The 13,405-nt window shown below is 45.1% G+C and overlaps 1 long non-coding RNA gene across 1 annotated transcript in view; it reads left to right on the top strand.

The window, feature by feature from the left end:
- LOC140393858 (uncharacterized) overlaps positions 1 to 11,505 on the top strand; it is a 33,168-nt gene extending 21,663 nt beyond the window's left edge. Inside the window, exons 2-3 of the long non-coding RNA XR_011935752.1 lie at positions 2,294 to 2,358; positions 8,049 to 11,505. This is a non-coding gene — a long non-coding RNA (uncharacterized lncRNA). The remainder of the gene's footprint in view (positions 1 to 2,293; positions 2,359 to 8,048) is intronic.
- Positions 11,506 to 13,405: the final 1,900 nt, after the last annotated feature.

The following is a 13,405-nucleotide window of genomic DNA, read 5'->3' as shown; positions in this document are numbered from 1 at the left end:
ATTATGTGTTGAATCTGCATTGAATAGATACTTTGGAAACTCACTTTTATTAACAAAATTTGATGACTACTAATGAATGGAAGAAACAGTTCTAACCCCACATGAACCTTGATTCATTGCACCTCCTGTCACTTTTGATATGGAACCTTTAATATTTTTATATGATCACCTTTTTGTGTTAATAATAATGCAGTAATTAACCTGAATAAGGGTGTTTTACACATAGGGCTGAAATTAATGGGAATATTTCTAAGTTCATTTGTGGCGTTTTTTTCAGGGAGTTTCCTGCCGGCTCTGCCGACAAGTTCCCCAAGGCTATCAAACAACATTTAGTCACTTGTTTGGGCCTTGGAGAGTTTCTCACCATTTTAGCCCACACTTAGGGCGTGATGCACCTGAAAGTCAGCTCGCCACGATGCAGCGTGGCCAATAAAAGCCAGGGGACCCCGCTCCCAGGATCTTCCCTGCTCGCAACACCTCACGTGGTTTAATGCGACCTTGTGATTTGTTGCGATATAAATCTCGCCCATTGCAGGTCGGATCACTTTTTGGAAAATCTGCATATTAAATTCCTGAGGTACCTGAGGCTGTTGAATCTATCCCCTTTGCCTTGGAGACCTTGGGTGAGTGCCATTCAGTACTGATCTCCACAAATGTGAGGATCTTCCAGGGGATTGGAGGCCCCCAGATTCATGCCCTTTCGGCAGAGTAGTGCCCTGGGACTTCTAGTGCCATCCTGGCACCCTGGCACTGCCAAGGTGCCCAGGTGGCACTGCAAGCTGGAATAGGCACTGCCAAGGTGCCATGCTGGTATTTGTTTTGTCTGCATGTGATCGGGCTGGGGGTGCCCTGCACGGGTTTTTGGGAGGAGGGGGTCAGGGATCATCCCATAGTGTGTTTGGGTTGGGGAAGTCGCGGGTTCGCTTCGATGAGCGGAGTTCCTCAGTGTACAAAATGGAGCTATGTGTGGCCTCAGCTGCATGTTCCCCACTGAGGCTCCTTATACAATGTGAGATGCGTTGTATAGCTTTGTGTTTCCCGGTGCTCGAAATACTTGGCTAAACGCACTCATTATGGCGCATTTTTCCCAATTAGTTGAATCACGCCCTTAGAATTGTTTTCAACAGGGTAGCTGAACTCAGAGCTCGGCCTGCCATTTTACAAGGTGCTCTGATCTCTAAGTGAGTTTGTGGGTAGCCCACTCTCCCCACATTGTCAAATACCACACACATGGACACTACCCCACGACCTCCGATGTGAGGTGTCTAGGGCCCACCTCTTCAGATGTCCCCACATCCCCTTACAGCCCTGCTCCCTCCAGGACTTCCAGCTGTCACCCTCCCACCTTCCAGAGACCCCTGCTTACCTGCCACCCTTCAAACCCCCCCTCCACTCTCTGTTCATGGAATGGCCCCCCTCAGTTCCTGACCATTGGCAGTACCACCCTGGCACACGGGCATCCTTGCATAGCCACTCTCTCAGTGTTCATGTCAGATTGGCAGTGCCAAGGTGCCAGCTGGGCAATGCCACGGTGCCCGCATTCCAGGGGGAAGGGCCAGTGAAATACCCTGCACTATCCCTGACTACTCAGGTGTCTCCAATGTCCCGGGAGACCCCCCAAGTGCTATTCCACCTGGTCCATGTTTGTGTGGACCAATACTGAACAATGCCCGGCTGAGGCCTCACTGGGGAGGTGGTAAATCCCAGGAGGCTGGTAGATATTGGCTGAACTTGCCTAAACCCTACTTAGGCGCGCGCTGTTTGGTCAGGCCCCTTTTGGGCGGGATTATGATTCTCACACCTCGCGGGACTTTGGTATATTCTGCGAGGCATGAAGGCTGACGGGAAGCCTGCGGGAGGCCTCTCCCAGCATCTATCATCCGCGTTGTGCTCGAGCGAGAGTGCAACGTGGCGGGTAGATTGCGACCACACACCTAAAAACTGACAAGCTTTGCAAAAACTGTTAGATAAAAGCAGCATTCTCTTTCTAACACAGCTAAAAAAGATGAAATGTCGAATTCATCAGTAATTTTATACATGCTAACAACCCAAATCCTGGCAATGAGGTAAGAATCTGCTCTTCTCAACGGAGTGGTGCTGAGGGTTGGGGGTGAGGTCGCATAGAATTCTTAGCCTGAGAACTGACCAGGAATGTAACACAATAGCTCAATTTCCTGATTGAGCTTTGAAAGAAGCAGACCAAATTAAAATTGCAAAGTGTCCTTTCATTGTGTCAGGCAGATGATTGCTTAAACGGTGACTGGTAAGTAGTTTTTCTTTTATTTTCCCTCAGGTGTTATTGTGCGGGGCGCAGAGGCTACTGAGTGTGTGCTGGCTAAGAAGGGGAGTGAATAACAGGTAAGCTCTTTCTTTCTCTTTTTTTATCTAGAGGGGATGGCAGGGAAGGTAGTGCAATGTTCCTCCTGTAGAATGTTTGAGGTGAGGGACGCTGTCAGTGTCCCTGCTGATTTCATCTGTGGGAAGTGCACCCAGCTCCTCAGAAACCGCATTAGGGAACTGGAGCTCGAGCTGGATGAACTTTGGATCATTCGGGAGGCAGAGGTGGTCATAGATAGAAGCTTCAGGGATGTAGGTACTCCGAAGAATAAAGATAGATGGGTGATGGTGAGAGGGGCTGGGAGGAAGCAGTCAGTACAGGGAACCCCTGTGGTCGTTCCCCTTAGTAACAAATATACCGCTTTGGATACTGTTGGGGGGGGGGACTTACCAGGGGTAAGCCATGGGGTACAGGTCTCTGGCACAGAGTCTGTCCCTGTTGCTCAGAAGGGAAGGGGGGGGGGAGGAGTAGAGCATTAGTCATTGGAGACTCCATAGTTAGGGGGATAGATAGGAGATTCTGTGGGAACGAGAGAGACTCGCGGTTGGTGTGTTGCCTCCCAGGTGCCAGGGTGCGTGATGTCTCGAATTGTGTTTTCGGGATCCTTAACGGGGAGGGGGAGCAGCCCCAAGTCGTGGTCCACATAGGTACCAATGACATAGGTAGGAAAAGGGATAGGGATGTAAGGCAGGAATTCAGGGAGCTAGGGTGGAAACTTAGATCTAGGACAAACAGAGTTATTATCTCTGGGTTGTTACCCGTGCCACGTGATAGCGAGATGAGGAATAGGGAGAGAGAGGAGTTGAACACGTGGCTACAGGGATGGTGCAGGAGGGAGGGTTTCAGATTTCTGGATAATTGGGGCTCATTCTGGGGTCGGTGGCACCTCGACAAACGGGATGGTCTACACCTGGACCAGAGGGGTACCAATAACCTTGGGGGTAAATTTGCTAATGCTCTTCGAGAGGGTTTAAACTAGTTCAGCAGGGGCTTGGGAACCTGAATTGTAGCTCCAGTATACAGGAGGTTGAGAGTAGTGAGGTCGTGAGTAAGGTTTCAAGATAAAATTGCAGGAGGGTACCAGCAGGCAGGAAGGTGGTATAAAGTGTGTCTTCTTCAATGCCAGGAGCATCCGGAATAAGGTGGATGAACTTGCGACATGGGTTGGTACCTGGGACTTTGATGTTGTGGCCATTTTGGAGACATGGATAGAGCAGGGACAGGAATGGTTGTTGCAGGTGCCGGGGTTTAGATATTTCAGTAAGCTCAGGGAAGGTGGTAAAAGAGGGGGAGGGGTGTCATTATTAGTCAAGGGCAGTATTCCGGTGGCAGAAAGGACGTTTGATGAGGACTCGTCTCCTGAGGCAGTATGGGCTGAGGTTAGAAACAGGAAAGGCGAGGTCACCCTGTTAGGGGTTTTCTATAGGCCACCGAAAAGTTCCAGAGATATAGAGGAAAGGATTGCAAAGATGATTCTGGATAGGAGCGAAAGCAACAGGGTAATTGTTATGGGGGACTTTAACTTTCCAAATATTGACTGGAAACGCTATAGTTCGAGTACTTTAGATGGGTCTGTTTTTGTCCAATGTGTGCAGGAGGGTTTCCTGACACAGTATGTAGATAGGCCAACGAGAGGCGAGGCCATATTGGATTTGGTACTGGGTAATGAACCAGGACAGGTGTTAGATTTGGAGGTAGGTGAGCACTTTGGTGATAGTGACCACAATTCGATTAAGTTTTTTTTATTGATGGAAAGAGATAGGTATATACCGCAGGGCAAGTGTTATATCTGGGGGAAAGGCAATTATGATGCGATGAGGCAAGACTTAGGCTGCATCGGATGGAGAGGAAAACTGCAGGGGATGGGCACAATGGAAATATGGAGCTTGTTCAAGGAACAGCTACTGCGTGTCCTTGATAAGTATGTACCTGTCAGGCAAGGAGGAAGTGGTCGAGAAAGGGAACCGTGGTTCACTAAAGCAATTGAAACACTTGTCAAGAGGTAGAAGGAGGCTTATGTAAAGATGAGACATGAAGGTTCAGTTAGGGCGCTCGAGAGTTACAAGTTCGCTAGGAAGGACCTAAAGAGAGAGCTAAGAAGAGCCAGGAGGGGACATGAGAAGTCTTTGGCAGGTAGGATCAAGGATAACCCTAAAGCTTTCTATAAATATGTCAGGAATAAACAAATGACTAGTGTAAGAGTAGGGCCAGTCAAGGACAGTAGTGGGAAGTTGTGCTTGGAGCCTGAGGAGATAGGAGAGGAGCTAAATGAATATTTTTCGTCAGTATTCACATAAGAAAAAGACAATGTTGTCGAGGAGAATACTGAGATTCAGGCTACTCGACTAGAAGGGCTTGAGGTTCATGAGGAGGAGGTATTAGCAATTCTGGAAAGTGTGAAAATAGATAAGTCCCCTGGGCCGGATGGGATTTATCCTAGGATTCTCTGGGAAGCTAGCGAGGAGATTGCTGAGCCTTTGACTTTGATCTTTAATTCATCTTTGTCTACAGGAATAGTGCCAGAAGACTGGAGGATAGCAAATGCTGTCCCCTTGTTCAAGAAGGGGAGTAGAGACAACCCCGGTAACTATAGACCAGTGAGCCTTACCTCTGTTGTGGGCAAAATCTTGGAAAGGTTTATAAGAGATAGGGGGCGAAATTCTCCTACCCGCCCCGCCACATTTCTGCGCCGACCGGCCGGCGGGAGTCTCCGTAACACCGGCCGGTCAATGGGGTTTCCCATTGTGGGGCACCCCCACGCCGTCGGGAAACCCCCGAGCGCCGGCAGAACGGAGACTCCCGCCGGCGGAGAATGACGCCCAGGATGTATAATCATCTGGAAAGGAATAATTTGATTAGAGATAGTCAACACGGTTTTGTGAAGGGTAGGTCGTGCCTCACAAACCTTCCTGAGTTCTTTGAGAAGGTGACCAAACAGGTGGATGAGGGTAAAGCAGTTGATGTGGTGTATATGGATTTCAGTAAAGCGTTTGATAAGGTTCCCCACGGTAGGCTACTGCAGAAAATACGGAGGCATGGGATTCAGGGTGATTTAGCAGTTTGGATCAGAAATTGGCTAGCTGGAAGAAGACAAAGGGTGGTAGTTGATGGGAAATGTTCAGACTAGAGTGCAGTTACTAGTGGTGTACCACAAAGATCTGTTTTGGGGCCACTGCTGTTTGTCATTTTTTGAATGACCTGGAGGAGGGCGTAGAAGGATGGGTGAGTAAATTTGCAGATAACACTAAAGTCGGTGGAGTTGTGGACAGTGCAGAAGGATGTTACAAGCTACAGAGGGACATAGATAAGCTGCAGCGCTGGGCTGAGAGGTGGCAAATGGAGTTTAATGCAGAAAAGTGTGAGGTGATTCATTTTGGAAGGAATAACAGGAAGACAGAGTACTGGTCTAATGGTAATATTCTTGGCAGTGTGGATGAGCAGAGAGATCTCGGTGTCCATGTACATAGGTCCCTGAAAGTTGCCACCGAGGTTGAGAGGGTTGTTAAGAAGGCGTACGGTGTGTTAGCCTTTATTGGTAGAGGGATTGAGTTTCGGAGCCATGAGGTCATGTTGCAGCTGTACAAAACTCTGGTGCGGCCGCATTTGGAGTATTGCATGCAATTCTGGTCGCCGCATTATAGGAAGGACGTGGAAGCATTGGAAAGGGTGCAGAGAAGATTTACCAGAATGTTGCCTGGTATGGAGGAAAGATCTTATAAGGAAAGGCTGAGGGACTTGAGGCTGTTTTCGTTAGAGAGAAGAAGGTTAAGAGGTGACTTAATTGAGGCATACAAGATGATCAGAGGATTGGATAGGGTGGACAGTGAGAGCCTTTTTCCTTGAATGGTGATGTCGAGCACGAGGGGACATAGCTTTAAATTGAGGGGAGATAGATATAGGACAGATGTCAGATGGAGGTTCTTTACTCAGAGAGTAGTAAGGGCGTGGAATGCCCTGCCTGCAACAGTAGTGGACTCGTCAACACTAAGGGCATTCAAATGGTGATTGGATAGACATATGGACGATAAGGGAATAGTGTAGATGGGCTTTAGAGTGGTTTCACAGGACGGCGCAACATCAAGGGCCGAAGGGCCTGTACTGCGCTGTAATGTTCTATGTTCTAAACAAAGGATTCTGAATACTTCTCTACCCACTTCATCCAGAAAGGTCAGAGATAAGGATGGAGTAATTATTTTTCTTTGCAAAATACATTTGATGCCTCATTGGCCACTCCATCTTTTGGAAAAGTCCCAATGGGGCAAACACCTGTGTCACTATTACCCTCTATACCCACCCTCAAAATTGGCATAAATGCACCAGTATTTGCAGAGTCAAGTTATACAGCTATCAGGCCAGGAGCACGGGCTGACCCGGGAATAGTCGCTGACAGCAATGGTCTCATAAGAGGATTCAGAATCTAAATACCAGATAAGATAAGCTGGGTATGAACTAAAGGCCACTGAATTGCAGAAGGCCAGGGCGGGATGAGGACTTCCTTCAAGACTGTTGAAAAATTGGTACCTACTCTGCCAAGGAAAGTATGGGTAATGCATTTCTCCTTTTGCAATATCATCTATTGCTAAGGCACAGATAGGTGCTGACCCTTGTGTGAAAGTTAATAAACTGTACCACACTGGAGTTCTGTGAATCATTGGGAGAGTGTCAAAAATGCCTTCCATTTCTATAGTATCCCTAAACCACGTCTATATCTCCCTTAGGGTTTGTGATATCCTTCGGACCCGTCATCCTGTTGCTGTTGTATTCTGGAAGTATAGTACATTTTTCAAATTAACAGCACCAGCTCCAGCTCCTTCCACATTTTTTTTTGAACAGAAGTGAACATTCAGCAGTAAGGAAGTCACTAATGACACATTTGCAACCAGCTGCTGCAGATTTGTTGGGGATAAGCAATCCAACTAACTTGCCAACAATCAGTTTTATCACCTTGTAAGTCAGCTGTTGTTTGCTGCGGGGATTATAACAAATATAGATTAGTCATGCACTGGGGAAATCAAAGTGTTTATTAATATCTGCAGACTATCCCATGGTTAAATTACTATGGAAAGCAGATGAACTATTTCTGCCCAACTCTCTGTGTGGATTATTAACCCTTAACATTAAGCTAGTAAAGAAAGGATGCCAGTTCGCTGAAGGTAATGGATGTGGCAGCGGATATCGTCAGTCAGGAAGAGCAGTAGTGTGTACTGAAGGTATTATTTTTAATTTCAATGTGTACATGAATAGTCATTATATTTTGACTCCTTTTCAGCATTTTCAGCACCAGTCAAGCTATAAATAGCAAATGTAGTTGAGTATTATATGTAATTTTAATAAAATACTTACTCATGACCTGCTTCAGCTGTTATTGCTTAACAAGTAGAAGTGCAAAGATGAAAAATATTTGCAGTAAACACATAGATGTGCAAACAGAAGCTAACAGAATTATATTATATAGTTTGTGCTTGCCACTGTGAGATTTAAATTATTTATTATGTTATTTTGAATCCATTTCAACAATATAAATATTGATTTATGTGTCTGTATATTCTTTCTTGTTCCTTGAAATAGTTTATGCCTCTCTAATGTCTTCAATGCAACAAAGTATTATTAGTCTAAACATGAACTACACTGATAATAGAGTTTTATTTTAAGATGGGAGCTCTCCTTAAATTTTGCTGGTCAAAGTAATCAGTCTTGAATTCTTCTGTAGAGAACTGGGTGCCAAAATTCCAAGAGTCCTGCACCACTGCCGGAAGTGAGACAGTATCCGAAGTAAGGTTTCCAACTGCTAAACTGGGAAGGACATTGATCCAGTCCAAGATCCATTGAAGAGGCCAAAGCGCAGAGACTTGGTGGTAGAGAGTATGTGACTGATATTGTTCAGCTTAGGATTGATTGAGATGCTGACATTGTGAGTGGCTTTGTTCAGCCTAGCCTGATGGTTAGAGATACAAATGGCATCAGAGGAGAGTTTTTGGTGGGCATCAAAACAATGACTTCATCCCTCCTAATGGTCAGCTTGAGCGAAGGTGAGACTTATTCAAGGCTATGTCACAGGAGCAGTCTGACAGCTTGGAAATGTGTGCTTGAGAGAATTTCTGGGGAGTGTAAGTGGCCCTCCTGTTTGTTCCCTGTTTATTCCCTTATTACCCCTTTCTTTTTGTTTCTTGTTGCATTTTTGATCCATGGGTGATTAATGGACATGTGTCTTTAAGGAAAGTGGCCTGTGCCTTTAATTAAACAGAATAATCCAGGAAGGGGTGTGCCAGTTCAACATGGTGATTACAGATTAGTTGACATCAGTGACAACTTGGTTTGATTGATTTGGCTGGTGGCCAATAAATTGGTCTAAAAGACAGTGTACTGCCAGGAAACAAGTGGTGATTGGATCTGTTACCACTGAAATGGTTAAGAGACCCAGAGAGGTTTCAGTTTTGCTTTGGCAACTAGTCTTTTTCCCACTCTGTTTTCTCTAGAACAAAGAACAAAGAAAAGTACAGCACAGGAACAGGCCTTTCGGCCCTCCAAGCCTGCGCCGACCATGCTGCCCGTCTAAACTAAAATATTCTATACTTCCGGGGTCGATATTCCTCTATTCCCATCCTATTTGTGTGTTTGTCAAACGTCACTAAAGTAAGCAGCAAATTCTCAGATGTTAAACAGCTGAATTAACTGCTTATTTTCATATTTGTCCTAGTTATAAATGAACAGTTATTGTGTTTAAACTTACAAATCTGCTGACTATATTTATTGGGCAGCCAAGGGCCAAAGATTTCGGGATTTCTTTAATAAGAATTACTGATTAATTCACTTGTGTTGTGTCTCTGGGACGAATGGGGCTGGAATTGACCTCAAACCTGCCCAGGGTATCGTAACAGGAGATAGAAGCAGACACCAATATCTATGGAATCTGACACTTGTCTACAGATGTTTGTATTGGATTAATTAACATTCCTGCCAACTCAACACATTGGTTTCACAGTAAACACCCAGGGAGTCCATCACATCAAAAGATAAGGCTGAATCTTTTGTTACAATGCTCAACTAGAAGTGCTGAATAGATGTCTATCTCAGCCTCCTCCTGAAGTCTCCAGCATCACAGGTGCTAGTCTGCAATCAGCTCAATACATGGGAGCACCACCACTTGGAAGTTTCCATCCAAGTCACTCACCACCCTGGCTTGGAAATATATTATTTTCACTGTCACTGGGTCAAAACCCTGAAACTCCCTACCTGACAGCACCATGAGTATACCTATATCACATGGAATGAAACAGTTCAAGAAGGCAGCTCATCACCACCTTCTCAAGGGCAATTAGCGATAGGTAATAAATGCCAGGCCTAGCCAGTGAAGCCCACATCCTGTAAATGAAAAATAAACAAAATTTGTCCTATTTTCCTGCTTGGCATAGGAGCACTTGTCGTGAGTCTTCTTACCCCAATTCCTTTGGTTTGACTGCCTCTGAGAGTCTGTGCTTCTGGCAGCAGTAAGGCCAGCTACCTCCTCCTTTATGGTCAGTTGTCAAAAATTTCACTTTGAATAAGGTTCAGTCGCAAGCAGATCACATGGGTTTGTCTCCAGATGGATGAAGTATCAGGTCACACGTGTTTGTCTCTGTCCAGATCCCATAGGAAGTGTCATTCCCTTTATCAAAGTATTCCAATTTACATTGAATTAAAGGAGACAGTTTGCTCCTGTTTTACCATCTTATAAAGTCCAGTATTCGCAACAAGAGTTCCATCGAATCAAGAGTTGTACCTGAGGAGTAAAAGCTTCTTATCCAGTCCCAATATTCAAAAATGAATGAGGTCTAAATTTGAAAAATTAATTGAAGAAAAATCAGGCAAGTTTTTTAAGGCAAGTTCTCCAGCATGCCCAACTGTCTGCTATTTATGGCTAAGTTAGACAGGTGCAGACCAAGGACTACCCAATGCAGTAATCAAATTGCCACATTAAAAACTTTGAAAATGTCCTATAAAATATGGGGGTCAGTTTTCTTGTCCTTTGCATCCTGTCTGCATTATAATGCCAGGTCTCTGCTCTTTTTGTGCACAATACACTTTTGTGCTAACACCCCTAATGTCCACAGGACCTCCTGTCTGAAATCGTAGGGGGCATGCAATTTTGATGCAAGTGACAGCACTATTACAGTCTTCTCTCTCCAGAAACGTTTCTGATTGCTTTTTCAATCCATTTATACTGTCTTCTTCGATGATCTTCCCTGGTAACCTGTGACGCAAGCCTGTAACCCCTTGGAAGAAAAATAAATAGTGCAATTTAGGCTTCCATTCTCACTTGTAGCTTACTTATTTTTATCTTTTTGCTCCAGTTATTTGACCCAAATTGCTGCAATCGACAAGTTACATGGATCAACTTAGTCAATACCCTTTACAATCTTGAAAATATAATTTAGGTGGACACAAAGTCTCCTTTTTCCAGGGGAATAACCTAACTTACTTACCTACCTTGCACCTTACATCTGAAACTCCTAAAATCAGCTTCACTGCTTATCCTCTATCAAACTTATTTTGATTTCTGCCAGGTATTTCTTTTTAGATATATGTTTGTCGCTAAGTTACCATTTGGGGGCACTGTTGATCTGGATCACAATTTATTTGCTCAAAAACTAAACTGCACCCTTTTGTTTCCTTATCAAATTGGAAGTTCCAGCCCTTTGTTCTCTTTCTGAGGATATAGGTTGCTCCTTTTTTTCTGCAATTGTGTTTCCCGCAAACTGTCAGCTCTGAAAATGGAACAGGCAGTAATTGAATCTTCTACCAAAACAAATCCTGAATTTCAGACATGTAACATAACTGGTCTTTACAGATTCCTATACACTATGACACAAAAAGATTGAGTTTGATAACTGGAATATTTAACAGGCTAAGGATTATTAATATAAATGTTAAGTCGCTTGGTTTTGATCTGGCTGTGAGCATATTGCTTTAAATAGAGGTGTCAACAACATCGAATTAAATTATGCTAAGCTGCTCAGTTCCATTGATCGCTTAATGGCAGCTGTAGGAGGAATCCAGTTCAGTTGGCTTTCAATAGAAAAGGCTGAGAAACTGAAGAGAAAAGAAATGTGCATGTAGCTATATATTCTCTCATTTAATTGGCATTTATTTGTGGAATGAAGCTTAAAAACTGTAGAGATAAAATGAATTAAAACACACAATACAAAATTACAGTGTGATCATTTCTTACACATTCATATGAATTGCTGTATACTGCACTGCTAGTTTCAAAGTGCCTGATTTTCAAAATATGTTGCTATAAAATGAAGATGTTTAAGACCAAGTCAGTCATTATAAATTTGGGCTAAGATCTATGTTTTTGTCTGATATTTTTCAAACCGGAATTACAATATTGCAAATAATTTGTTGACTGAAATATAAATGTTACAGTTACCTTTTGTATTCAGGCTCTTTCAACCATCCAGAGTTTGGCAAAATTCTTATGGCGAAGGATTAATATTGATTATAGGACCTTTTTACTCTATTGACCTGTGTGCCAGAAGGACAGAGTTTGTGTCACTTCGGAACAACATTGCGACATAAATGCAATTTGTACTGCCAATGTGGCTTGCTTGTAAATTTATCTCTAGGATTAGTTAACCATGCGGGTTCCATACCAAGGCTCATCTCCATTTCCGTTATTGTTCTATCATATCAAAAATCCTGTGCATGGAAGCACTTCCTGTTTTTGTCTTTCCTTTGTTGATACTCTTGTCACCTCTGGTGTCATTTTTTTATGCCTGGAAACTAACTTATACTTGTAGGAACATTTACCTTGGTTTTATTAATTCCCACTATAGTTCCTATAGCCTCACCTTTTTACATTGACTGCTGCCCATTCATAGTTGATCTGATTCCACAACCTCCTCTAATCCTTCCGTTCTATGGAGCACACCCATTTGAACTCCTGCCATTGTGTGCCTTGGCCTTGTAACGTATGGTCGCAACCCTACAAAAGCCTTCCACTGGCTCTGCTGTGGGCTGAGATTCTCTGGTTTCCCCGCGTCGTGGTGATGACCCACCATTGAATCTGAGAATCATGGAATTTACAGTGCAGAAGGAAGCCATTCAGCCCATCGAGGCTGCACCCACCCTTGGGAAGAGCACCCCACTTAAACCCACGCCTCCATTCTATCCCCGTAACCCAGTAACCCCACCCTTTTTGGACACTTAATTTAGAATGGCCAATCTACCTAACCTGCACATCTTTGGACTGTGGGAGGAAACCGGAGCACACGGAGGAAACCACGCAGACATGTTGAACGTGCAGACTTTGCACAGACAGTGACCCAAACTGGAAATCGAACCTGGGACCCTGGAGCTGTGAAGCAACTGTGCTAACCACCATGCTACTGTGCTGCCCCGGGACTGTTTGGTCTCATCGCTGTCAATGGGATTTCCCATTGAAACCACCCCAGGTCACCTGGAAACCCACGGTGGGGATGCGCTGTTGGCGGGACGGGAAGATCCCACTGGCGTGAACAGCTTGCACAAAAGCCTTGACAATATGGCTACTGGCTGCCGAGAACCAAGGTGACATTATCCGGGACTGGCTCTGCTAATTATATTGCTTTTCATTCTATTATGTATTTCTATGCTCAATTATTATTCAAGTGCTGTATGCAACTAGTGTTTCTTGTGCTTATGAACTAACCAAGAGTGGCATAATGAGCACCATGGGCGTCATTCTCCGACCCGCCGCCGGAGTCCCCGCCGGTTGCCGAAGTCTCCGGCACCGGATATTCGGCGGGGGCGGGAATCGGGCCGCGCCGGTTGGCGGGCCCCCCCCGCTGGATTCTTCGGCCCGTATGGGCCGTAGTCCCGCCGATAAATTGCCTGTCCCGCCGGCGTGGATTAAACCACCTTTTGAATGGCGGGACAAGGCAGCACGGGCGGGCTCCGGGATCCGGGGGGGGGCGTGGGCGATCTGGCCCCGGGGGGTGCTCCCACGGTGGCCTGGCCCGCGATCGGGGCCCACTGATCCGAGGGCGGGCCTGTGCCGTGGGGGCACTCTTTCCCTTAACGCCTCAGCCACGATCTCCACCATGG

This window comes from Scyliorhinus torazame, chromosome 17 (assembly GCF_047496885.1).
Source record: "Scyliorhinus torazame isolate Kashiwa2021f chromosome 17, sScyTor2.1, whole genome shotgun sequence".
Classification (NCBI taxonomy): domain Eukaryota; kingdom Metazoa; phylum Chordata; class Chondrichthyes; order Carcharhiniformes; family Scyliorhinidae; genus Scyliorhinus; species Scyliorhinus torazame.
This window is presented reverse-complemented; position numbering and strand designations above follow the sequence as displayed.